At 43.9% G+C, this 27,799-nt stretch overlaps 2 long non-coding RNA genes across 3 annotated transcripts in view; both read right to left on the bottom strand.

Annotated features, from left to right (window-relative positions):
- LOC311444266 overlaps positions 1 to 27,799 on the bottom strand; it is a 70,097-nt gene that overhangs the window by 14,969 nt on the left and 27,329 nt on the right. The gene's annotated exons all lie outside the window — the stretch shown is intronic.
- Positions 328 to 27,660, bottom strand: LOC311444265. 2 transcript variants are annotated; one of them, XR_014697787.1, is made up of 3 exons: positions 27,566 to 27,660; positions 7,587 to 7,672; positions 328 to 954 (listed from the first exon to the last, which is right to left on the bottom strand). It is a non-coding gene; the product is annotated as an uncharacterized lncRNA (long non-coding RNA). The 2 variants fall into 2 exon arrangements; XR_014697788.1 differs by lacking the exons at positions 328 to 954; positions 7,587 to 7,672 and adding an exon at positions 18,143 to 19,023 and having other exon boundaries at positions 27,566 to 27,649.

Here is a 27,799-nt window from a genome sequence, read left to right as displayed (position 1 = left end):
GCAGGTTCATTTTTAAAGCAGACTGTTTCTTACAGCCTTACCCACTGTGAAGTGCTGTTATGTTTTTCTACGGGATTTAGCTACAGGGCAAAAGACTTCAAGCATCTAAAAATACAGATGAGAGATCTGGCATGATACTCCTGACCCAGCCTAATAGGACTCTTGCTAGCGAGATGGGTTGGGTCACATCCTACCTCTTGTTTCTTCATGTCCAGAGTGCCACTGGCTCTTTTCTGACCCAGGTAAATTGTTTCTTTTCTTCTGGCTATTCCTTAAGCTACCCTAGGCACCAAGCAAGGAAAGTAAACACATGGCAAAGGCACAATAGGCAGAATGGACTTGATCTTTGTTTAAAGCACGGGGTCAGCTCCTCGCTGTGAGCAGATTTTCCTCTTTGGAAACAGGTTCATGTTTATGTTTCAAGTTCCAGCAACATGCTCTGGATTTTCAACATGTGCAGCACATCTGCTCCAGCCCAGATTTATGAACAAATCTGCATATAATTGTGCTGGGCTAGGGTGTTGTTGTTGTTGTATTCCCCCCCACACCCACCCTTTAAATAAAATGGCTTTGTCCAGGGCTGTATAAACCCCTGATTCCAAGCCATATAATTTTATGGACAGGAAAAAAAAAAAAAAAAAGTTCTTTTGTATTGCACCTGAGCTCATTAAAACCCCCAAATTCCATAATTTTACACTACCATGTGCTGCATATCGTATTTAGTACCTAGCAGAGTAATTGCTTACAGTCCTCAGAGTGAGTGCACATAAGGTGGAGAAATGATGGAACAGGTGGGAGAGCCGCCCCGTGCTTGGTAATCGCAGGTTTACGCTCCTGCACAGCTGATGTCGAGCCGTGTGGATGAACAGTTGAAAAGCCTGGATTATGGCCTTTTGTTAGCCCTGTAATGGATGCCAAGTCCCGGATGTCAGCTTCCAGTGAACACAGTGGCTTCTGTAACGGACCAGATAAAACAAATAAGCACATGGGATGCAGAATGGGAAAAGGGAGAAGCCAAGGATAAGCAGGTCAAGGTGAAAGATCCAAGATGCCAGAGGAACCGGCAACTTAAACAAGTTAACCAGATATCCCAAGGGAAAATAACCCTGGAAAATTTGAGAGAAAGTGAGCAGCCCGAGAACTCTTCTGTGGCAACATTCAAGGTTTCCTAACTTGGTCTGGAACAAACACAAAAACTTTTATGCATCCTCACAAAGGGAATGATGTCAAAACAGCTGGTTCTAAATCAAAACGAGTTTTCACACTCCCCATCTCTGGGAGCAAAGATACTGAGGCTGGCTTTGCCACCACTCATTGGATGCAGGACAATCTTCTGGGGTGGGCAGAGGAGAGGAAGGTGCAAGCGTATTTATAGCGTGATCACAATAAGCTCTATTTTGGGTACATGCTCTTTGGAGGCTAAATTCTCCTCCACTGACATTAAATGCTTGCTCAAGTGCTGAATTAGGATCCAGTTGCAAATGTCTCTGCAGTCAGTGCTCCTACGGGGCATGTACTAGAGATGTTTATCTACCCAGATAGTGGAGATGTTGGACTACCCAGCCCAACAGCTCAGGTTGGATTTAGGCAGCCTGTGTGAGAGCTTTTTAAAAGCTATCCATGCACGACTTGCTCAAGGACACAGAGGGACGTGGGAGCAGAACAACTGAACTTAGCCAAGGCTCCCAAATCCCATTAAAGTGCCCTAACTGTTAGGCTTGTATCAGAGCTGATAATTTCTTGGTAATTTCTTTGTGCCTGGCACAACTGTGAGTGTGCTCTGCTTGAGATTCTCCAATGTCTTAGCTGCAGCCTTTCAGTTAGTTAAGGTTAGAAAGCCAGAAGGACAGAGACCTCTGTTGACACAAAAAAAAAACAAAAACAAAAACAAAAAAAACTGTGAAAAGGGACGTAGATACATACCTACATAGGCAGTGGGTCCATGCCAACTTTTTTACTACTTTGCTTTCCTATGGAAGCAAAAAAAAAAAAAAAAAAAAAAAAAAAAAAAAACTCTTGAAGTCACTGAAAGGAACAAGGAGGTTTTGCAATGGCCAGAGAAGACTAATATTTTGGTAACAGCAAAGCAGAAATGCACAAAAATTGCAAATATCTGTGTTCAGTCCTAAATGGTGGGAAAGGTGGAAGGCTCTAACCTCGACATTAGGAAACTTTTGACATTTAGAGTTTCAGAAATCTCTTAGCAAGGAACAACTTGTTTCCTTTTTTTTTTTTTTTTTTTTCTAACTGTAGTCCCTCCTCATTTAAAACATATAATGAATGCGAACAGTCATCAGTCTGTAAATACTGGTTTTAAGTTCACTAGAGCTTTGTTGAGATATTCCTTCTAGGTAACAAGTCTGTGGCTCATTAGTCTCTCATTAGCAAGATAGAAATAAAGATGCAAAAGAGAAAAAAAAAAACTCTCCAAAGATATTGTTGCAGTCTAATTGCCTGCAAGGAATTCTTAATAATGTTTACTAATGCCTTTTCAGCATTGCCAATTTTGTAATGTTCCAGATGTGACGTTGCTGTTCCCTGCTGTGATATTACCAAGTCTGCTAAGGCACCTACAGTACGAAGTTTGGAAAGATTTTAGCCCCATCTTATGTCACTGACACGAAACAACATCCACTGGAGATTTCCAGCTGCACATTTGTACTTTCAAAAAAAAAAAATCAGAACAAAACCTGTCTGATCCACTGTTTACACAGAACTAAGTAAATTCAATCACAACACGCACTGGCTGGAGCCAACAGCCTTACAATGGACGTTAGCAGCACTAGCAGTTACACAGAGTTCAGCAACATTGGCTTTCCTTTTTTTTTGGATTTTTAATATATTATTTCAGACTGTGATATAAATTGGCTCCGTATTTGTAGAGAAATATCTTTTGCTTGGGATATGATTTTATATTGCAAACAGCATTTGGAATAAAAAACAAGCAGGCATTAGCAAAGCTCTGTAAGCAAGTCTCAGGGTACCACCATCGTGGCGTGCTCCTGCGTTACAGCCGAGCTAAGGGAACAAAGCAGGCAGCAGGCATGCAGCTTTTGAAACAACACAGCTTTTTCCACTAATTGCTCCGGAGTTTTTGGTATTCTGGGAAGAAGTGGGCTCTCCCTGAGTCAGATTTGTATGTCATTACGGAATATATAAACAAACAGGTCTGTTTAGCCAATTTTACTGAGAAAGGAAAAAAAAAAAAAAGTTTGTGAGATCATCGTGTCTCTGTCATTTTTCCCATCTAATAATCTGTGTACCTGCTGGCAAACTGGAAAGAGGGCGGTATTTCCATGATACAAAATTATTGGAAAGAACTAGGTAAATAAAAGAGCCAGTATTAGTGTTCTCAGGACGAAAAATCCTGTGACGTGAGCACCGTGTCCATGTTAGATGAGGAAGCCTCGTATGGGAAAGAAATCACAAGAATACCCTGATCACAGTGAAAGCTTCTGTCGGAGGTGGAAATGCTGCTTCAGGGCAAGGACTCCCACATGGGCAGCAGACTCAGTTCGAGCTGAAACAGTCTTCGTGACTACATCCTAATGCACGATCTCAGGATCAAAGAAAGGGCTGGATTTGTACAGTAAGGGTGCGAGGAGGAGTCACATCATGGATCTACAACACCAAAAGCTAAAGGATCATAAGAGCAATTTGCTTTCCAAGTAGCCGTCCAATCTGTTCATCCAGAAAGCTTGTTCAGAAAAATATATAGGGGTTTTGCGACTCTGGCTCATCACTTAATGGCTGCAAAACTCATTTCTTTTTCATAAATGTATCCCTTGGTCCTGAAATGATGGCTCTGCCAATTACTGCTATGGAGTTTCTTGTGCCTGTCAGGACTGGGTTAATGCCGTCCCTGGGGGCACTCCGCTCACTTCCCAGATCCAGAGAAGGACACGCTGCAGTCTGGCCACCTTGGCTCATGCTGTTAAAAAGCTCTTGCTTCCAACTCTGAAGGTCCCCAGTTCATTTTCCCAGTATATCAGCCAAGACGGTGGTCCTCACATTTGCACTCTTCTAATAGTTCCAAGCTTACATCACGTTCCCCTTTATTTACTCTTTTTCCAAGTTATATATATATATCCTTAGCCTTAATCACTGTTCAGCCAAGGTTTCTTCAAGCAGACCCAAATCCAGCGATGGCTGGAGCCAATGGCAGTCTTTTGACTGACTCCAGCGGACTCGGGATCATAAAGTCCTGAACCCACAAACATCTGCAAGATCTGGAGGCATTCCAGCATGGATTCAGATTGGACATCGGCCACTCAGGCCCATCTTAATTCATAAATCAACATACCCAACTGACTTTCTCTTCTCTGGATCCCCTCCAGTTTGTTAATACATTTCTGTTAACGAGGTGCTTAGAACTAAGCACAATATCCCCAGCGCAGTCACATGAGAGCTGTTACATTCCTACTTCATAATGTTATGTCTCCACGTATCCTGGCCAAAATTGCACCAACTTTGCTAGCTACCATGTTTTGTTGCAGCCTCCAACCTTCATCCCGTCACTCGCGCTCGCCGAGAGCCGTGCCTCGCTCCACAGGTAACCGCGGCAGTCGGCAGGACGCCTCGCACGGGGCTGGCAACACCAGCGAGGAAAGCAGAAACCGAGCCCAGAGAAAGAATTCCTATCTAGATTTTTGAGCTGATAAACTCAGACAGCAGAATAATTGTAACAATGCCATCCTGCTGCTTTCCTAAGCAATAATCTATTTTCCTCATTGGAATAAATGACTTGGCCATCAGTCTCCCGGTTTATCCATTTGGGAACTGGATTATTGCTTCATAAACTGTGCAACGCGCTCCTATTACTGTTTAATTGCACTGGGCAGAGAAAGGGGGGAAAAAGATTTTGCAATTTCTAACGGAAATCTCCCAGAAGCACTCTCTTTCTGTGTTACTTTCCTCAATAGCTCAGTGAATTGCATTCCAGTCCAAAATTTTCCTCTGAACAAAGAGCATAGTTTGTCTTTACACACGGCTGCCAGGGCAGCTCCTCTTTCCAGCACACCGCTCCTTTCCTGCAGCTGGATGCTCGCGTTCCTCACCCCTCCCGCTGTGAGATTACACCGTCTTCTAGGCAAACATCTTCTCTAAAATCTCCGCTATACATTCAGGCCTGACGCTGCAACCAGATTTCCTACCGCTGTCAGCAGAAGCTCCCCTCGAACCTGTTTATTCTTTCCATCCTTTCTGTTTTGTTTGTTGCCTGCAAGCCCAACAGTGCAGCATCCTCTCCTGCCTCCAGCATGTTTTCCAAAGCTAATCTCCATACTCTGACACAGCACTGAGGAGTCAAGTTGAGTTCAAGGAAGCTGTTTTGTTGTCTGAGAAAAGACTGCCAGTGAGAGAGATTCCTGCTTCTTAATTATCTAACGCTGACACTTGTTTCCCTTTAGGAAACTTTAGAAAATTTCTGTTAATATTTTTTTCTTTCTAATTTCAGAAGTTGACTGAAGTGTTTTCATCAGAATGTTTCTCAGGAAAAACACCTTTTCAGCAAGCATTGAAACACTCACTAGCCAAAACCTTCAATGAGGTTAGTGCTTTGTTCAGATTTTTCCCTGTGAAAACCTGACAAAGAAAATGAACAAGGAGTTTCTTGGTGAACTGTTCTCTTTTAAAAACACAACTGGTTTTCAAAACGTGGCTTTGTAAGAAGTCTGAAAACTTTTACCAAAAGATACCTTTTTAAATTTTGATGACAGTAAATTTTATAGGAAAGGTAAAACAAAAACAAAGTTAGGAGACTCTTCTGGGCACTATGAAAAGAAATTGGTAGAATTGGTAGAAAGAAAATAGCTTTTCTTTTTTTTTTTTTTTTTCCCCTGCAGGAAAAAGCCTAGGAACTCCTTAGCTTTACTGTATCCCAGACACAAGTCTGAGAAAGCTGCAAGCCAACTTCTCCCTTAAGCACTGCCATGTGTTCTCCCACACTGCTCCACCCATTTGTGCCAAAAACCTGTCCAATTACCTATCCTCTGGTAAACCATATCTTATCATTTACTCGTGCTTAGCGCTCACAGATTGTTCCCATTGCTTTCTATTTCTCAAGCAGCCAGCTGACCTTTCTGCTAAACTCTGTGCATCCCACTGCAGTAAGTTTTTTCCAAACCACATCTGCCTCGTTTGGCCAAGTCCTCCATCACCGCACCCTGGCACAAGGACCGTGAGCTCCCCGGGCCGGACCTGCCTTCTGCAGCACCTGGCCAGGGAGCTGCTCTCTCCACGGGGCTGCAGACTTTAACTGGGATTCCCAGGTAATACCGATAAAAACCAACAAACAATTTGCCAACTAAACAGGGAGAATCCGTGACAATGACGAGCTTTAGCAGAGGAACTGGGGACAACAACTCTTCCCATTTTCAGAGCAGTGAGTGTCTTTCTGCAGAACGTGAAGCTGTTATCACAACAAAAGGGGAAATATTTGGCATCAGCAGTCAATTTTTGGCAGGCATTGATTTTAATGCACTGCTACACCTGGAAACACCTTGGTCGTAACTACTCTTTATTCATATATAACCTGGGGAAGGAGGCCCCTCTGGAGGCAGGCACTGGGTGGGAAAGTGAACGGCTGAATTCTGCTGCTTTGGGGTGACAGCCCATGGCACACACTATTACTGCGGGCATCTCCATGCATTTCAGCTCCCTGCAACACCAAAGCTCGCTGGCAGATGTGCAGCCTACCAGGAAACGTGCTGCTGTTTTTAATGCGAGGTCAGAAAAGTGAGAAACGGAGAGAGCAGCAGGCCGGATTAAAGGCCGAGTCACCAGCCATGCTTTCCTCTATCGGCCAGCAAAAATCTGGCTGGAGATCTCCCACCAGACGCTCTTCTCCTCTTGTCCTTTCTGGGACATGCACTCCAGCCTCGTGCACAACTTTGCAGTTTCCAAGGAGACCGCATGCTGCTCGCCCCACAGCGCCCCGTGGATGACCGTGTGACTTCACTCGGTCAGGGAGCCCATAAAACACTGCAGCCAAAACGATAGCGCTGCAGCTTGACTCATTGCGATATTAGTGAATCCTAAAGGACATATGAACCTAATGATGGGTTGTTCGGTTTGCTTTTTCATTAGTGCTGTTATGATGAGACCTAGACATGGTGTCACTGCTTGGAGACAGCCTAAAGAAAAAAAGGGCTGCGGAATCGCAGGCTTCAAAGAGCCGATTCCAATAATCACGCTACTCCGTTTCCTGAAGGAAGATAAATATGAGAAGCCAATTTCATAATTGTAACGGTGCAAAACTACACTAAAAATTCAAAATTTATAACATCAAGTAAGTTCACACCAAGATCAAAGATTAAAAATTGGATACATTCCTAAAAGTATGAAATGCATCAATTAGGTACTGCAGCTCAGTGTCAGGAGATGGGAATCTGGTGCCTTGCTCAGTTGCAGACTTCCTGGAGGATGTTGGAAAACTCCTACAGGACATAAACTGCATACATTTCTTTGTAAGCCAATACTCATCTTCACCTGAAAATAAGGTTCTGCAAATAGCTTTCCAGAGCCCAGTCCATAAAGGGATACCAATGTGTTAAATTCTAGTTAGGGACCAAAAAGAAATTAGATACCTGGGTGTCTCTGTGAGTGTAGCCCTCCTCCCTGTTTCCGTGACCTTAATTCCCCATGTCTTCAGTAGGAATAGTAGTTACTCTCACTGCAATGGGGTGAAAATAAAACCTTTAAATAATCATGAAACACCTATAGTAATGTGGCAAAGACCTAGATAGTAGAAATGAGTGTTGGATAGTAGAATTGAGTGCTGGAGGAAGTCCTACTTTGGGACTATACGAGGAGGAAGCAGCAATAACACACACACAGCAGAACAGTTCAAAGATAACAGCCCCCATCTGATAAGGACGCTGTGCAATTGGCAGTGCTCGGGTTTTTCATGACATTGGATCAGTTGAGACTATAGCAAGTAAAGGAGCAAGTGATCCTATGTACTACAAGTAAAATCTACCACTGGTTAGAAATTAAACATTTCAACATTTCTTGTCAAAATATTTATAAAAAAAAAAAAAAAGAGATGCAGTCTTTGTCCCATATGCCTACCCTCTCAAAGATTGCCCAAAATACCCCTGAAAAAAAAATCCAAATGCTAAAGAAATGTTTGCATATACACGCTAATGGAAATAACATCTTGTCTCTCAAACCCCATTAGCCAATGAGGAAGATAATGTCGTTGGTTTTATGCAGCAGGAACCACAATTAAAAAAAGAGACAGGGAATAGTTTTGTTTGTTTGGACAGGCTCTTACTAATAAAGGAAAGCTGAACATCCACATTCATTCACGTATGCTGCTCTCCAGCCACTCAGGTTATGGCTACACACATGGTTATAATGAACTTTGAGGTCATCTTGCACCTGTCTTGTTCAGCTTGCTCATATTCCTCTTTTCTGTAACATCTCCCAGCCTTTGTCAAAATCATTTATGTGGTGCATCTTGCCTACAAAGCACGGCTCTTCTAGAAACAGTTTTATGAGCTATATCTAGACATACCTTTATGAGTTACCTGCTATTGCCCAGCACACTTTGATGCATCCCAGCCCAAGAGATAAAATGGAAGGAGTAAGGGGCAGAAGTTTGGTAGAGTTCCTGTGGATCAGCCTGACAGAAACAGTCAGTAAGTGCATCTGGTTCCTAGAGTGATTTTCCAGTTGGTCTGCACTGTTAATGTAGGACTGGTGGTGTGTTGATTGTCTAAATAAGCAAATATCATAATTTTGGAATGGATGGGATTGCAAGAGGCAAGTCCCAAATGCTTGCGCTGGGTCAGAGCCATTTGCTTCTTAAGAGCTGTTCCTAGGTCTTGCGCAAGTACCAACCCTAAACAAATGCTTCTCCCACAAGTTAAGTCCTCCCTGACTTTTAGTCTAAAACATTACAAAATGTTGGTTATTGGACAACCACAGCAACTCACAATGGAGAAACAGCTGAGCAAAGAATGTCTACAATGATCACTCCAATACCCCTTAACCGTCCTAGTAAAGGAGGTGGTTACAATCAGATATTGAAGGAAAACTGTCTCCTTCCAACTTAAATACAGGTCAGAAGAGAAAATATGAAGTGCATCTCCTGCAATGACACAAAAACTAAAATGAGTAAAAAAAAAAACTCCAAAGTATTTTAATTTATTCTTTCTTTCTGGAAGGATCCGCATTAAAAGCCTGCATCCTACTTTAAAAGCAATGAAGAGGAAAATCCACTTCACTCTCCTGCCATTAAGGAAATGGTTAATAGGTTCAGCAAAAGGTGGCAGTATGAGTCCTGGGGAGATCTGTTTACTTTGTTAGGGACTGACATGAACCTCTCAATTTGTTGGATGAATTGTTTTTTGAAGATAAAATACTTCTCTTTCCACTCCTTTCAGTGTTGCTCCAGGAGTACAGATTACCCCAAAAATGTGCTGGATGCATCAGAAATTGCAGCCCCAGGAAAACAGCCCTTGATAGAGCAGATTTTCTCTCTTACTGTTAAGTTTCCCACGCTTCTCAGCCAGATTCTGCTGGCCACAGCTCAGAGCCTGACTCTCGCTGTGAAAGTACGGGAAGCTGGTTACAGACCCTGGATGTTTGAGCTGCAAGAGTTGGAGTGGGTGTAGAGGACAGGGACGTGATGCAGAGCAGCCCTCTATAACAGCAGGTACTGTAAGGCCTCCAACCTCCTAGCACGTTGGCCGTTTCACAACCTATAACATGTTTTTCCCTGTAACGCCTATGTGAGGAGAGGAGGTCCTAGAAATCTCACTGTTTAGGTGGGAAACAAACAAAAGGTCACAATCGAGAATGCAGAATCTTGTGGTTTTCAATTCCCAGACCCTTTTGCAAATCATCTCGCTCCTCCTCTTCCATCCACAAAAAGACAACGCAACCCAAAGGCTTACATTCATGGGGCTTTGTTCATCGGTATCTTTCTGCTACGGCGACCAGGGGTGGAACACAGTATGCTGTGTTATTGGTTTACTCAGCTCACACTGGATCTGGAATCAGTTATAACCTTGTGGAAGAAACAAACTGTCTTTTAGGGCACTTACAGACATACCTGAGGCAGACACGGAGACATGCTTGAGCGCCCACCAGCCAGGTGCTCAGGGCATGTGACGTCCCAGGCTCTCCTTCTCTTTCTAAGCCAGCGATGCATGCAGTTTTAAGTCTTGACTTCTCTGCTTCTGAATTGCAACTCTGCCTATTCAGTGGAGCCTCATTAAATGTATTGATTAGCTAATCACTTGCGAATTAATTTGGGCATTCCTAATGTTATCTGCATTAGGCAGCAATATCTGGAGCTCTTATCATGAGTCAGGGTCCCACCGTGCACAGAAAACATAAGACCTATGAACGGTGGCACAATGGAACAAACACTGGCACATCTGCAGATGCAGTAGTGGATACCATTTTAACCTCACTTTTTTCTTAAGTCTCTCACACTGCATTCAAAATAATCTCCCAAATCCCACTTCCTGTGCTGACCCTATGGCAAGAAAGAACACGGAAACCAGGAAAAGCAGGAAATTCCACTCAAATTCCAGCTGCAATCATTTCTGTGAACAAGAGGGACAAAATGCAGCAGAGATCATGGTAGATAAATGCCACATACCCAGAGAGGCGGCTGGTAAGGAATAAGGTTGGGGATAGGGCGTGGGTCACACATGGAGGTAGAAGTAGACAGCCCTGATCCTCGCCTTACAGACTGTACATCAATATCAGTTAAGAATTGACTTTTATATAAGACTAATGCTGGTAAAGGTGTCTGGGTGAATTTCTCATTCTCAGTGACAGCTGGATATGACTTCACTCCCCGCTTTTAGTGGGAGGAGAGACTGGAATTCATTCAAAGGCTTTTTTAATCATTACTGTAGATCTCATTGTTATAGTTACCAGTAAGAATGCAACCCACATACGCTTCTCAAACAAAGAAGAGGAAGTATCGCAGTTTTGTTTAACATCTTCATTGGGCCTCTCTTGGACCATGAAGCTGTCCTGAGGGGGAAAAAAAAAAAAAAAAAAAAAAAAAACACTTAGCTTTCTCCAAAAGCAGAAAAAGTAAGCCCAGGAGCTTGAAATCATTGCCAGCAGAAGACATGTATCTCCTGATCTCATTAGACACCTGATTTAACTCAGTGGATCAGTCTCTGATATTTTAAAACTGGACTTGCAAATATTTAACTTCTGTTGGAGAGGATGCTTGTGCAAGGCAGGCAAGAGAATTGCTTAACCCTTGAAAGAAGGTCTGCATAGGGGTTTAACGTATTTTAAATGTATCCCTTATTTAAGCCAACACACAGGACTGGTGCAAAAAACACGCAGGCAGGTCTGAGAGGAAGGAACCACCCTGACAACACTGGAGATGACAGAGGCCATCTTTCCAACTTCTCCAAGGCTGTTCCTTTGCAAACTGATGGTAATGGAATCACCACCACCTCATGTTCTAACAGTCTGCAGGAAAGCAACCTTTTCCATTTGGCTGGGGATGTTGCCAAGTCTTCTTCTGCCCTTTCCATTTGCCATCTTCCCAAGGGACCTTCCAAAACAATACAAAAAAAAAAGGAGTCAACATCACTCTGACAAGTTGTCTCCTGCTACTATGCCAATAAAAATGATCTTCTTTACACCACACTTCTCTGAACCTGACATCTGTCCTAAATCTCAAGTCATACATACTTTAACATGAGTCATCCTACAGACGTCCTTCTGCTCCTCTTAGAGTCATGTCAGAAAGAATCATTGACTTATTGTCAGCAGGTTCAGCCTACCATGTTAATGGTGTCTGCAGAGCCCTCTTCTCTGATCTTGTTCTTACGTCCCCCAAAATGCTAGAAAATACTTGCTGTGCTCTAGGATGCCAGGAACAAGGAGAAAATTGTCTAGCCCATGCTACTACTCTACCTGGAGTATAAAGGGTAATTTGCCAGATTTTGGAGCTCTCTACCCTGAGACAGAGCAGATAAATATCTTCTCAGGAACCCATGCAGCCCCCAGCTGCCTGTATAGGTTAGTTGGTGCTGGTAATGCTCTTGAGATTATCAGGGAACATAACTGGCATTCTCTACAAAGATTATGGATGCTTTATATACAGAACTATTGTCTGATCTGTTTTGCACGGGATTCTTTACTGGGCCCTGCCTAGTTCCAGATGGACCAGGGGAAAATTCCAGGACTTCAGAGTGGGCAGTTGCATGAGAAAAGGAAAGACAAGCTTAAGCTTTTAATCATGAGCTATTTACATCTCTTCTGCTTTTAAGGCGTAGACCAAACAGAGAAGATGCTTCCTTTCAGGTGGAGAGGCCATAGCAAATTCTGCTAGTTGTCATTATTCCACCAACTTGATGTCTTGAAAGATTTAACTCATTTTCTTTATGGGTCTCTAAATTTTAATTTTTTAGTTTTTAATGTTGCCTCCAGTCTCATACACTACATAACAGCTTTCCTGCAAAGTCACTGAAAATCAGCCTCAGCCTTCACCTCTTCCACAAATGGAAACCTAAATGTTTGCAGAGCATGGCAGTGTCTGTGGTTTTGCTAAGATCCAGGAAGTCAATCCACTGAGCCAAATCCACGTCTGGTGCAAACCAGCACTGAGACTTTACCTAATTTCTGACGGGAACAAGGAAATCCTTGCAAGGGCAGGCTGCAGGTTCATACATCCCATTTTCAGCAGGGAGCTAATTGTTCGAAGGAGGTAGATGAAACCTTCCAAAGGCTGATTTCCCTCCTATACCACTTCTTAAAGCTTTAGTGCTTAAAGGCTGCTTTGAATTCTATGGTTTGAGGCTTAACACCTTCATGATCTGAAGGGGATTTCTTTCCTTTAGCTACAACAGAGCAAAGGCTTCAGCAAAACAGGCTTCCTAGCACTGCAGGCAAGGAAACACACATGGGGCACAGCTCCCACAGGTACCGCCCGTAACCCTGGTGCAAAACAGGGCCAGCCCCAGGCAGAGGGGCCTCTTTTCAGTCAGTGTCCCCTTTCTCCTAATTCAGTGTCTAACAGACACAGGAACCGGCCCTAGATTTAGTGCTCCCTCCAGCTAATCCAAATTGTGCTTGCATTACACTCTCCTACAGCCTGCTTTCCCTGAAGAGTCCTTCAGGATGTGCTACACAGAAGTGACCTCCTCACTTCTGAAGGCCAGAGGAGACTGTGATGGGCTGGGGTCACATAAGGAAGGTTGTGCAGACTCCTGGTATGCACAGCATTGCAGGTCCTCATCTCTGCCCTTTTCCCCTGCTGTGCTACACTCATTTTCCCCTTCCTTTGCTGCAGCTAATTGTTCTGGAGACAAAAACTCCTACTGTTGTAAGAGTTGGAAGCTATAGCTCAGGGAAACGTTCACTGCCATAACTCCTTTCAGTTGGAGCAACCTAAACACCAGAAGACCCCCATGTTTTCTTTGTTCCCCAATATCTGGGTTTTCTTTCTAGAATGATCACTCCTTGTGATGACAGAGCGCACTTGCACGGTGAACATGTGCTGGAAATGCATACAGAAATCCTGCTGTGTTGGTGAAGGGGGCTGTAGGAACATCCACACCAAGTCTTGACTCCAGCCCCATCTTGACATAGAGAGCATGAAAGCCAGCGGCCTAGGACCTTCAAGAAGCACTAAGATGAGGTAAAAGAGCATCCTTGTCTCAAGAACAGCTGAAAAGGGGTTGTAAGAGAGTCAGTTCAGTGCTAGCTGGAAGAGGATAAAGAATAATACTCCCAGCACTCCTCTGCTCACCACAGCTCAGCTTTGCCTATGACACAACGATCCCTGACGGTCCCATCCCAAACACAAAGGCATACAGCTGGGGCAATCTCTGAGGCTGATCGCATGTGCACGCTGCTCAGTGTTTTGGGATATACCTACATTGTCCTCAGCCTGATGGGGGAATAACATGGCAGTGAGGTTCAGATGAACCAGTTCGCTCCATCCCATCCCAACGTGGACAGCAGGCTGCCATGAAACAGTCCCATCTCTGAGACAACCACCTTGGCTATAATTAAAGCTAATTATTCAAAGGCACCCTGTTCATGTAGCACTGCTCAGAAGCTCCCTGCATGAGCATGTAGGCAGCAGGGCTGTTTTTCTTCATAAAAACTTATGAGGAACGCTGTGCAGATTAACAGCTTTAATGACAAAAATTACCGCTTACAACACTGACTTCAAATCAAAGAACAATATCTGCAGACAGATATTTTCATGGTTTTCATAACAATTCATTATAGGTGGCACCAAGGGATTACATTTTTATTTCCCTTGTGTCATTTCTCTCAGACTCAGGTTCATTTCTCTTAATGAGGCAGCGGAAGATAAAGGGCAGTGAAGGCTCCTCCAATGCCTCTGCAGAATGTGAGGAGTTTAGGGGCAAAGTGATAACTGATCCTCTAAAGGAAGAGGGAGGGCTTGGAAGGGGAGGGGGAGAGAGAGAGTGATGGGGTGGGATGCTCTCTGCCATAATGAACTAAAATTAAGACATAAATTCTCCTACCTTTGTTCCATCCAGATCTAACAAAAGGGATTCGGCTTTTTAATGACGAATGGATCAGTAGCAAAATTATTAGCTAATTAATTGTAAAGGAAAAGGAAAGATGAAAAAAAAAAAGTCTTTGCCTGACAGTACAGGACCAAAAGTTCTTCTTGCATGCTCTCAGAATAGGAAGGAAGACCCTGATCCTGGAAGTTTTTACTCAGACAGCAAGGCCCTTCGTCATATGTAGCTTGGGGCAGCAAGGCAAAGGTCAAAGCTAGAAATAATACGAAATAAGTAGAGCTCAAAAGGGGATCCGGGTTCCCCTGGAAGTACCAGGCTTGTTAGAGCCGAGAAGAGGTTCCCTGCGGAACTGGATGGAAACTCTCCTGTGAAGTAGTTTGCTACTGGAAAATAACGTGGAGACAGCACAAAAGGGTTCCTGGGAGTGCAGGACTCCTGGCACAGCCTCAGGAGACCAGGCAGCTGTTTTGTTTCTAAAACCAAAAACATCAACCCAAATGCTTCAAAGCCTTCTGAGAAAAAAAAGAAAACTGAGAACTGACATTTCCAATCCATGGAAAGCCTTCTCTCTCTCTCTTTTTTTTTTTTTTTTTTTTTTTTTCCCCCAGCAGTTGATCCAACAGTGCAGTTTCCCGTGAGCAGGGCATTCTGCATTTCAGCAAATTCTCCCCTCAAGTTAGTGCCCCTGGGCTTCCAGCATTTGTGGCTTGAAGTGACAAAAAAAAAAGGGAATTCAGGGTTCCCTCTATGCTCCATGTTGGCATAAAAGATATTATCTGGAGTTTCCTAAAGTAGAACAAAACTACATTAGGGGCTATCAGAAAAAGTCTCCTGAAATGAATCACTTTCTTTGGGCTAATTCTAATTCAGATCCTTCTGTCTGCCATAAGTGGTGCTTTCCTGAAAACCAGCCTTTTAAGCATTGCTCAAGTTGGGCAAAAACCTGGGAGCCTGGATGGGTAAATATATCTGACAAGCTATAGAGACAGGAAACAAAGGGGCTAGACAAGGGAAAGGAGAAACCAAGGATAAATGAGACACAGTTAGTGGCATTTGTGTGTTTGGCTGTGGTGAAGGCAATCTTGAGAAAGAAAAATGTATTTTTATCATAGCCCCCCTCTCTCTCTCTTTATTCTTGGCTCCCAATTTCTTATCCACTCTCAATGAAAAAGGAATAGCCACACTTTTGGGATGGATGGTGTAGATGGAAATGGAGCCTCACTTTATGGAGTAAACATCTATGGAGTATTTAGCCTACCTCCTTTCTGCCTCTTGCACATGATGAGAAATTCTTCATGCTTTGGCAGGGGAGCCAAGTCACACAAAGAGGAGTTTCACACTTGCCTTGCTGCTCTGTGCCAGTACCAGGGAGCACAGGCTTGCAGACTGAGAACTGTGGGGCTGTGTGGCTTTGAAGGTCCCATCCTGTCCCATCTCCTACAAGTCAGGCTTCAAGAAAGTAGCAAGTCACCCTTCAAATTAAAATTTTAAAATTAATATATGTTTATATATATCTCAAGGGACAATTCTTTGCCTTCTGCTTCCCATATTTTTCAGTCTTTTCACTTGAAATCAACAGGGCTTGAATCCTCTCTCCCATTTAATGAAGGCTGAGCTTCTCGCGGACTCGCATGACAGCAGGAGGTGCTGCTCGCTGAAAAGCCCAGGATGGTGGGAGACTTTGATAACATCACGAGAGTTGGTAACATGGGCAGAAGACTTTGAATAAAGCTGTCTGACCTCCTTGGCCCAAGTGCTTTTACAGCCAAGCAAAACAATTTCTCTGGACTCTAATGAATAGACTTCTGTCATTGTTCATCATCATAATGCCCCGATCCTGGCAAGATTACCTAGATGCTACCATAATCCTGCTAATAAGTGATGATTATAAAACACACACTTGAGGAAAAGGAAAGGTAAAATCTGGATCTTTTGCCCCAGTCTCTTCCCAAAGGAAAGCGGGATAATAAATGGCTTCTGACTGTGATATATGACAAAGAGCCTTCCCACATCAGTTTGCTACAGCAAAATTCAGCCAGCTCACTCAGTTTTGTCCATAAAAATACTGCTCTTATTCAGTGAGAGGCCTGATAAGCAGGGGGGGCACCATACTGAAGGCATCTACTGAGATTTTTTCTTTTGGGGGGGAAACAGCTGGAGACAGAAAAAAATGTATTTTTTTTAATGAAACTAACACTTTTTCAAGCAGCAAAACTTCCTCCTGGTATTACAGCAATATATGATTCCCCTATTATGTGTTACTTCCTATCCGTTTTCATCTGGAGACATCTGGTTTTTGGCAGAAGCCAGTACCAGACATTTTACCCACAGGCAAAAGTTGCTTAAGACAGCGAAGTGTGACTGAGCAGACTAGAAAAAATGAAGAAGGCAGGTGGACTGACTGACAGCTCGTGTCCTGGAACAGAGCATGTGCAATGTCTCTGCTGTCCCAGTCCAATATGCTACCTGACTGTGGAAGGTACTGCAGGCTACTTGTCATGGGGCAAGTGGACAGATGCCACTTAAAATGTGGACATTTTTTTTTTTACTTCACAATTTGGTCCATCACAGTTGATGGGGGATGCAGCAGAGAAGAGTTTCTCACTCAACTTCCCATCCCTACCATAAGGAGCACTTCATTCAGAGGCACGAGCAAGGTGTGTGAGGCAGGGAACGTTCTCTGCCTGTCTCTTTCTGTATTCTGGAGCCCTAAAAGCAGGGGGCTGAGATCTTGGCATAGGCAATGAGTAAAGCAGAGTTAAGACCGTCTGAACGAGAGACCTCTGTGGGAAGAACGTAACGAGATCTGGGCAAATCCCAGCACAGGAAACATTTAGGTACTCATGCAAGAAATGTGTTCCTACTGCAGCCGCTATTATTAATTCCTGCTAACAATGTGTGTCACCTCATTTGCACACCAGAAGTAGCCAGTGTGTGAGCTGCATGCCTCAGGAAGGCCAAGGTATGCTTTTGCCAAAGAAAAAAAAATCTCACTTTTGCAATCAAGTTATCATCAGCTCAGCTACCTCCTAAGCTAAAAAAGCTTTTGTTTTAAGATGAGAGCCTTTCTCTTCCTACTGGGTAAGATTTCAGTGGGAGCTAGGCCAGGAAATTGCTTTTATTTATATTCTCCACCCCTGGCAAAGTCAATGGCCTCATTAATTCGCTGATGGGCCAGCACCACGATGGAAACTAGAGATGCAGCAGGGAAGATTGCCAGAGGAATTGCCGTTTTTCTCCTCTCCCCAGCCCTCACCTTGCTCTCACCCTAACCTCACCTTCAGCCTCCTCCTGCCAAACCTCAGAGCTCGTCACCCATGCCTCCCCTCCACCTGGGTGCCACCCTTCCTGGGGACAGAAGAACACAGCCCCCAAATTCCAGATGCACATCTGCTGGTAAGGAAGGGAAAGGGCTGAAACTAGCTCCTTGCTTCTGAAATCAGTCCCAAATAAACCTTCGCTTTCCTAAATATGCAATAAAATTGTAACAGCCGATAGAAAAATGCAACACTGACTACAGTGAACCCAGGGAACATTGTCTCCCTTTCCAACCACAGCTTAGACTCCTGTCTATCCCTAGTTGGAGGGGCTGTTACCCTCTCACTTCTTTTCAACACTTTTTTTTAAATGTAAAAGGCACCTTTGACTGTGAGCTTTAATACTGGAACTGGCTTTGTTTTGACTTTTATTTTCCATATCATCTGTCTTGCAGTAGAGGGACCATTAGCCAGTAAAACAATGTTTAATCCCAATAACATTATTGCTTGAAGTGAGCATGGCAAGAATTTGTTAACTAGTGGGCAGTAAATTCCCCCTTCTAATAGGTTCATCCTTTATTAGGTATTTATTTCAGGAGGTTAAACCATAATTAGATCGCATTAGGAAGCTGAAAAAGGAAAGGAATGGAGATTCCAGCCTGGGAGTTTGTTTTATTTGCTCCTCCGATGTCCAAAGAAATTCTCAGTACAATCTGTATTCCTCCAGATAGGGGGTTGCACAACTAAACAGCTCCAATGTTTCTGCCAGGAGTTTGCATTTGTCTTTCCTGTACAAAAGTTATTGCCAAGCTGTAATCTTTCCCTGAAATACAGTGTGCGGAGCCAACGCTGAACCCAATTTACTGTGGCAGATGAATATAGCCAAGGTGGTGGTCTGAATGTTTGGCCTAAAGGCACAATCCAATTTTCAACTGTTTCAAAGCTATTATGTCAAAGCCTGTTTGCATAAACATAACAATAGCCGAGAGCCCGGGCGGAGGCAGGCAGCGGAGGGAGCGCCTGCCCTCTCGCGTCCCCTGCCTGCATGTGCTGGGGAGCGCACACCAACTGCGGTGCACGGTTAGGCTGGAAACAGAGGCAGAATTGGCAGAGAAGAGCAGGTGTGTGCGCGTCTTTGGGTACCCAGAGCCCATCCCATGCTCGTGCTTGCAAGCGGTGCACGCACGAAGAGTGCCTCTTGTCTGCGTGGAGCCCTCCAGCTGCAGGCACTGACATTTTTCACATGCACACGTGTCCACACTGCCGAGATGCTGATTAAAAAAAAAAAAAATAGGTTCTGCCAATGATGGAAACAGGAGAATGTTAATGACTCTTTAAACTTTTCTCAAGCTTGAGAAACAGATGTGATTATTCAATTCATTACAAGAAAAATGTCTCGCAGCAGCACGCATGTGATGAGCTGACTGATGATGTGGGAACCTATGAGAAAGCTGTTTCCCTTATTAGAACTGGAGGATTTTCAAGGCAATGTTCTATTTCTCTTCCCGGTTATGTACACACATGCATGCTTTTCAAATATTACCAATCTGGACTAAACCTTTAAATCCAGAGTGAACAACAGCAAAATGCCAGACCCAAAGGTTGTGTGACCTGCGGGGTTTTACACGCGGGCTGCAACTTTCCCCAACATTTGGGGTATTCAGCCAGCACCTGGACTTGGGCCAAATATATGGACTTGGCCCAGCACTAGGGCTCATCTCTAATTTAAAAGATGGGAAGAGGATACACTTATCAGTTTTCTGGAGGGTAGCCGGAGCAGGAAAATCATTAAATGACAGAAGCTGCCAAAAATAAACATCCTCTGCTTTAAAAATCCTCCTTATATAGAGCCGTCAATGCACAGGGCTTATTAAGACATCTGGCAAATTATTTTTTCTGATGGAGAGAATTCTCAAGGCCTCAAACCTAGAACAATAGGGGACTTCACAGCAAAATAGATTTGCAGCCTTAACATCACACATCCCATCCCACGGCCATTTCGAGGCATCCAAGTTCACTGGAGTCCAGCAGCTAAGATGGGGTCAAAGCCAACATCAGGGGAAGGAACCACAGAGCCACCCCGCAGAACAAAGCCCTTCTCATCTGACACCTGAACCCTGGTCAAGGCCAGCATCGGGCAGCACTAAGGTGATGGTGTGAAGATGGATGTATGACTGACACTGAATAACCTGGCTTCAAAATTCTTTTTTTTTCCCTGAACTCAAGTGTCTGGAGCCTTGAGACCAAGAAACAATTCCAGACTGCTTCAAACTTTGATTTTTGCACTGACTACTGTTAGAAGCATGTGTTACCCAGCTCTGTGACTGGACACGTCTAACATCTTTCCAAGGCATGGCTCAGAACCCCATTTTATTTTTGGCAGAACAAAGTGTCACTTAGAAGAAGATCCTTCCCTATCAACATAACAGCAATCTGAATAAAAATGTAACAATAACTCTTTCAAACAGCTCAATAGTACTGCAAAAAAAAACAAAGTAAAAATGATTTATCCGGTCAAAAATGACTGCACCATGTGAAGGGCCTGCCAGCATCACATTGGACATTAGCATGGGGTGCACATGCAGCTTGAAGGCAGGCCTCGTCCCCAGAGCTAGCTGCCTTAAAACAATGAAGCAGATCAAATCAAAGCAATAGACAAGTTAGCATCATGACAAAATTAAAAGTCCTTTTCCTGTAAGTAAAAGCACATCCTATATTTCACGTAATTCTTTACAAAATTAAGGTGGGATTTACTTTGCAAATCTTGCCTTGTGCTGAGCAGGCAGGCAGGCTCACCACAACCAACACCACACCCGTTTGATACAGCGAGGTGTCCCCAAGGCTTTCCTTGCCTGTGAAATGGGACAACAACAGCTGAGATAATTACATTTTTCTCAGGACATCATGATGATTAATTAGCTACAGAAGGAGCACAGCACACAGAAATTAAGAAGTAGGTATTTCGGTGATGAAAAGTGTGTTTATATTTATGTAAACACTGCCTGATGTTCACAAGTGAGAGCAGAGACTTCGAGCTGGGCCCTGAGCATCCCAGAGCAGCTCCTGGCTGGAGGAGCTGCCCTCAGCCTGCCCACACCTCTACTTGCACCTTCCCCACACCACAAAACCCACCGCCTACAGCCACTGCTGCTCGCACACAGAAAACGAAGCAGGAGCCCAGGCATTCAGGAGCTACGGGTGGGAAGAGTCACAGGCCAGGCGCTGAAAAGGAAAACGTGACACTGCGTTTGCCCAACTCAGTAGCAAAGCCACGTCCCCCAGCTCCCAGTCTGGTGCTTCACCCGCAAAGCATCTGCCTTCCAGGGAAGGGCTGCTGGAGCAGAAGGAGCCGAGATGCACTGAAGTGGCAGTGGGAACAGCTGAAAGAGACAGCTGAGAAACGGTTTAATGAGATCCAGCTTTGTTAGATGTTTCCCTGCATCATGTTGTTTTAAAGCTGTATTCCTGTTTACATTTTCAGTTGCTTCTTCGTCCTTGGCTTTCCTAGGCCCACTGTCAGATCCTCTCGTGGAGACCAGGATGTTTGGGATTGCCGCTCTGCTGCTGGGACTCAGATGTTAGAAACCGCTCAGACATAAACAACCCCTCCAGAGGCACTCCCCCAAAGAGGGCAGTGGCAGCGATCAAGACATCACGAAGGCAGTTCCCAGCCCCACCACGGCACACTGGGCACGCCAACTTCCAAGGGGGCACATGCATGTCTCCAGTCATTCTGGCTAGATGCAAGGTAATGAGTTTCAGTGCCTTGCAAGGAAGGAAAGCTCACACGATCATTTTGCCAAGCTAAAGATTGATTGGGCACAAGGAAACAAGAACCAGCTGACCACAGGAGGGAAAATACAAAGCTTTATGGTGTAAGGATGTCTTGTATCACAGCCACACATACCCGAGACCCTCAGGACAGGCTCCTGCTCTCACACAAGTCCCTTGGATGGAGCTCACTCAGAGGGACAACCCTAGAGGAAGCAGAACTGAAAGGATGTGGATAAAGCTACGGAGCCAGGGCTTCTGTGCAATCGATACCTCCACTGTAGTTTGCTTCTCAGTCATTGCAAAGTCACTTTGCTCCACATCTTCAACACCCATGATTTTAGAGACCCACTCTGTAACTTTCTGAAGCAAGACTGTCTAGACAGGAGGAACCACAAATATCCTTGAGCTCCCTTATCTGCATGGGCCCTGCTCCAGTCTCACTCCCGTGCCCTGATTTTCAAGTGCAGGGGCCAAGCTGGAGTTAAGATACAAAGCAACAGCCTCCTGACCCAGACAGGGGAAGGAGCAGGCCCCCAAAAGCACCGTGGCCAGCACCAGTAGGTTAATTAACAGTCATAGAAACTCTGGAATGGAAAACAAGGGAAATTAGTAGAAACCTAAGGATCCAGCCATTCCAGGATTTAAATTATTGTAAAAAGATGACAACATCTGCCAGTGAGGTACAGACACTGCAGCATCTTGTGTGAAGCCAGGAAGCCCTAGCTTTGTCTCACACTGGTATTGCAAAGCTTGCTTAACATTTGTGAACTCTTGTGAGACCCTGGGATGAAAAGTGGTGTCAGACAGCAAAGTAGCATTGTTCATTACCACTAGAATTAAGCCTGCACACTGACAGCAAAGTAGGTGGAATGAAAAATGTCAAAGGCTCAAAAAACTGCAAATTTCAAGATGCATAAAGGAAACAGCCCGCTTCTCCCCCTCCCCCTTCTTCCCATCACGCTCAGATGTAATAACTTTCCCTAGTTCCGTGGCTCTCACATAGCTAATGCTGTGTTCGGCTGCTGGAGTCTTTACAGATGCAATGCATTAGCAAAGCCTGCCAGTCGGCATCCTGTTTTTCCAATCACTCTTCTGAAACTCCTCCACTTTTCTCAGAGGTTTTATCAGAAAGATGTTCCTCTGAAACATTTCAGCAAGGGGATCTGACAGCTCTTCAAACACCAGCTGAATTTCATTTGTTTTCCACTGCTTCCTGTTTTTACAAGTTCATTAGTGTTGCACCAAGATAGACTAAAGATTAGAAACTTTCACCAGCCATGCTGAATTCCTGACGTATAAATTCATGGGATACTGGCTAAGCCTCTGCAGTGTACATACAAAAAGAAATGTGCACACACACTATTAATATAAATATACACATGGACACATCAGAAACATTGAGCTGGGTGCTCAGAAATCCCCTAGGCAGCCCCCACATCCAGCAAGGTACGCACGTGGCTGTGACGTGCATGAGCACACACCTCGACACACGCACACAGGGAAAGCAAAGGCCCCATTGTGGGCAGCCTGACACTGAGCCAGTTCTTTAAAAGGGATTCCTGAGGCCAAGGTAAATAAGCACCTAAAGCATCTCAGCTGTGGTCCGCAGGTCAGGGCTGCCCATAGGACAAGCAGGAGGCAGAGCATGTACAGATGCATTCCTGAGGACTCACAGGGGCTGAGTGTTAGAGCTCGATGAAGGCACTGTGTGTGCTTGAGCATCCAGGCTTTCAGCATTATCTGTCTGGCACATTAATATGCTAATTGTAAGAGAAGAAACGTGGAACTAATTCCATGTATCATTCATGTAAGAGCATCTAGGTAGCAGTGAGATAGGGTTGTATCAAAACAGACATAATCACATTACTTTTGATGTATTCCAGACCAGGAGTACACAGTACGTTCTCCTATTTAAATAGGTTAACAGCCTGTTTAGTTACAACAGCAGCAAGAAAATTGAAATCTATTTCTAATTTTCACACAGGAGCTCTCTTATGTCCCTGAAATGCAGCTGTACAGCTTCTTATAGATTGCAGTCATGAAGAAAACAGCAAGACGACAGACAATTTTCAGATTAGTAAATCTGTTTATTTCCAAAGTCATAAAACACCATTTGTTGTTAATGATGATGGTTTAACAGTTGGCACTTAACCTGTCCATCTTCTGCTCTTTCTAATTTCTTTTTTCTCAAAATCTCCTGTAATTGATTCAGAAATTACAAGAGAAGAAAAAAAGCAAAGGAAAGCATGTCTGCTTTGGTCTAGTGATTTTAAACAAGCCTGATGTGTCAGCCAACAGAAAGTGCTGTTGATATAATCATGAAAGGCACAGGGTAACTTACTGTACTTCTGTATTAAACTAAATTTGTATGATCTAGAAGCTGAAGCTTTCTAACTGACCGCTAAAAAAAAAAAAAAAGTTATTTGACATTTTCTTAAGTGGGTTGGTGGTGATTTGCAGCCAAATGTTTGTGATGGAATCAGAACGCCTCCTTTCTCTTTGCTTTTGTTGCAGGTCAACTTCTACGATTTCAGGGCTGTCACGTGAATCAGAGCAGCCTCACTTTGGAAATGGTTCCCTGGATGACCAAAATATCAAATTCCCTTAAAATTGTCCTGAGCCTTTAGCACTGCAGAGCCATTAACTTATTGCCAGAGACTATAAAATAGGCTATTATTGCTTGGTTACACATTAGGTTTGTTGGTTTGTCTTTTAAGTAAAGGAAGAGCTCCACATCTGCCCCCTTTGGAACTACTTGCTATTTGATGCTCTTATTGAAAGTCTTAATTACTTTTAAGACTAATGAATACTTTATTATTTAAAATCAATTTTATCAAACTTCCAGTGGTTGGTCTCTTTGTATTTCCTCCAAACTCATTTGGCCTGCCAAACAGTGCTGGAAACATAATCTGGTGTTTTCATGCTATTTTCATCACCCTGGCTGAACCAGCACTGCTACAAAAATATTTTATTTGATGCATTTCACCTTCACCTCCATGGCTTTGCTGAGACCACCACAAAAAGACACCGGAGGGAAAATTTTAAGTAAATTAGCAGAGGTTTCCTAGCCTTTGGAAAAGCTCAAGCAAAGGACAAAGGCTCAGATCACCCATTTTATAATAAAGATAACCATCATGCAGCATGAGGCTTTTCATCCTTGACATCACTGGAAACTTTATTCTAATAACATGGCCCACTCACATAACAAGCCAACTAAGATCTTTGGCACCACACAAGCCATGCAGGAGTATTAATAGTTGGTTTGGTCACTTCTTCCATTGGAAAAAAAATGCAAACACCTATCCTGCAAGAAGACAGCAAATTCAACCCTTCTACCTGTTACCTTTGTTTAGTTCCAGCCAGAATACTTTGTTTTTCATGACCTACATAAAACAAGTAACCATCAGATGCTATACAGACACATGGAGAAACTAACATGAGAGCAAGCCAAGCTCAACATTTACCTCTTCCTGGTCTTTTAGGTAGCTCTTTAGAGAAACAGTAGGCTCCCCATTAATACAAAGGATAGGATGTGCTGCCTTTTGCAGGATGTACCAGCATGGCTACTGATAGAAAAAAATAGCCTTCAGCATTGAAGTCAGAGATCAAAATTATTCTAAAGCCAGGCTGTTGAGGCAAAACCCTACTTGGTGGCTTCACCTGTTCATTAGCTGTTGCAAGTGCATCATTCACTGGAAGATTTTCATTTCCAGTCTCACAGGCTCTCAAGAAACAAGTGTCACCTCAGGGCTGGTATCCTTGAATCTGAGTCAAACCAACACAAACATTGGGATAGAGGAGGGAGAATGGTAGACTTGAAGTGACAGCAAAGGTAGCATATTTGGAAATTGTCTTTATTGTTCCTCTTTGAAAGCCCACAGATATTTGATATGGAGCACTATGAGTATATAAGTTTCCTTTTGGAAGGAACGAGTTTTAATGATGTGCTTGACAGAGGGGAAGCACAGGGGCACAGGAGAAGCCATCTGGGAACAGAGCACAGCATGACTTCAAAGAAAAAAAGCCAAGAGCTGACAGTAGGAAAATTCATCAAGCAACTTGGCCAAGGCAGTGGAAGGCAATGGAAAGAGATGAGAGAATAGACAAGCTTCAGCAGATCTTCCTTGTTGTTTTTCTGGTGCTACTGACCCCTCCACCTCCTTTCTCTCCAAGCTGCCAAGGCAAGGTGAGACCGTCTGGTGTCTGCAGCCCAATTTTTCCCCCCCTCTCAACACCATCTGGGAAACCACACTCCTAATGGAGTTTCCAGATGTTTGTGTCATTCTGGTTTTTGTGTCATTCTGCATTTGCTCTTTCAGTTCAGATCTCCTGTCTCCACCATGGCATTTCATGCGCATCAAGACTTCACAGCACACAGCACAAGGCACAGGAATCTTATCTAGATAAAAGCTTGCCTCAGGTAAGGACAGGTGAGCTTTTGTTAGCATTCACATGTGTAGGTTCCTCACATACAAGATACTCCAGGGTGTATCACCCCATTTCCCCAACAGCCTCGAGTACTGTTCCACTTCCAATGCACACCTCATTTACCAATAAGGGGATGCCCAGCCACTGCTTTCAACAGTTTTGTGATGCAAACAAATCATCAGATCACATACGAGAAGGTTTGGTCAACTTGGAGAACATTTCATCAAATGGGTCACTCTACCAACACCTTCCATGCTGTAGACAAAGCTTTTCCACACAGCAGTACCATAGGGATCCTCCCTGAAATCCCACCTGCTAAGCTCACAATGTTTCAGCCACGGATTCTCAAAAAGACACTGGCTATACTTTAAGCCTACAGAGTTTAAAAGCAACAATTCCAAATTTATTTCTTCATACTTATGAGGATTTTCTGCAAGTGCACTGCTCTACTAAGGACTTGACTTGAATTTGCAAAGGAACACAAAATAAAGGAGGACAAGTATTGAAAGCGGTAGCTGTCTCAGAAACTCCCAAACCAGGAGTACCTTTCCTGTAGTTTACATTAATCCTCTTGCAAAGTGGATCAAACCAGATTGCACAAAAACCACTGTAGTACAGAACATCCACTCTGGAATCTACCACAGAAGAGTCACCATGCCCAAAACATGCCCCCAGACTCATTCTACACTAGCTCCCTGCTCTGATGAGCTCTGAGAGTTGAACTTTCTGCTCCTGATTTTCAAAATGCAGGGTGGTGGGAACAAGTGCCTTAGAGAACAGGGGTCAGAGCTGGAGGGCCTAATTCAATTGTTTTCCCACTTAAACAACAACAAAAAGAAGTGTTCCCTTAGACTCCCAGCCAAGAAAGAAAGCAACTTGGCAGACAGACTTCTTGTGAGTTCTTTTACTAGAGAGATTTATATTTTGCTCACCACAATCACACAGAGCAGACAGCACACTGCACATTCAAGAGGTTGTCTGTGCTCCTCATAGCATAAGGTTTTGGCAGCCTTTTCTAAAAGAAGGTTGAGAAAATACACACTGCTGGGGGCAACTTGGCTCTTAAGTAAATAAATTATAGAACCAGGTATTCATGATTTTAGGGCAGAAGGTGCTACTGATCACCCAACCTACATGCCATGGGGCTTCTCTAAATTAAATTCCACATCAGGTCCTGCAGTTGCAGCTGAATTCAAGTAATCTTTTAGAAAGACATCCAGCTGTGATAGAAGAATTACCAGCAATGGAGAGCACACCACAGCAGACTACCACAGGTTTGTTCAGGGTTTCTCAAACAACCTCACTGCACAGGGGCTGCTTTGCCCCCATGGAGCCACTCAGAGACTTTCGGAAAGCCTGAAGCCTGCAGCTCCCATGCAGGAGTTATTGCAGCCCATGCTTCTGGAGAGGTGAACCTGCTTTTGGATGAGATCTCCCACCTACCTAGAAGGACTAAGATAAATGCAGCTAGCTTTCAGTTAAATAAATAAATAAAGTGGAATACCTTGCCTTTTTCAGCTTTGCAGCAGACACTCAGAAGACAGGAAGGGAAGAGAGGTGTACCATACCCCAATCCTAGCCCCTATTGCTTCTAAAAAGAAATGATTTTACCTGTAAGTAGCATCTTAGAGACACCCTCTGCAAAGCCAAGTAAAAGCATAAAGAGAGAAAGTCCTTCCCATGGTGACAGAGCTCTTGCAAAACCCACAGATAACTTTCTCTTTTTAAACTGTTTCTCTCACAAGACTCTCATCTGCATTGGGCAAGTAATGCCCTGCAGCTTCCCCATCCCACCCCAATGCTCAGGGCCCTCAGCTGTGAGCAGAGCTCTACCCCAAGGAACCA

The sequence above is a fragment of the Aythya ferina genome (genome assembly GCF_964211825.1).
Source record: "Aythya ferina genome assembly, chromosome: 14".
Lineage (NCBI taxonomy): Eukaryota > Metazoa > Chordata > Aves > Anseriformes > Anatidae > Aythya > Aythya ferina.
This window is presented reverse-complemented; position numbering and strand designations above follow the sequence as displayed.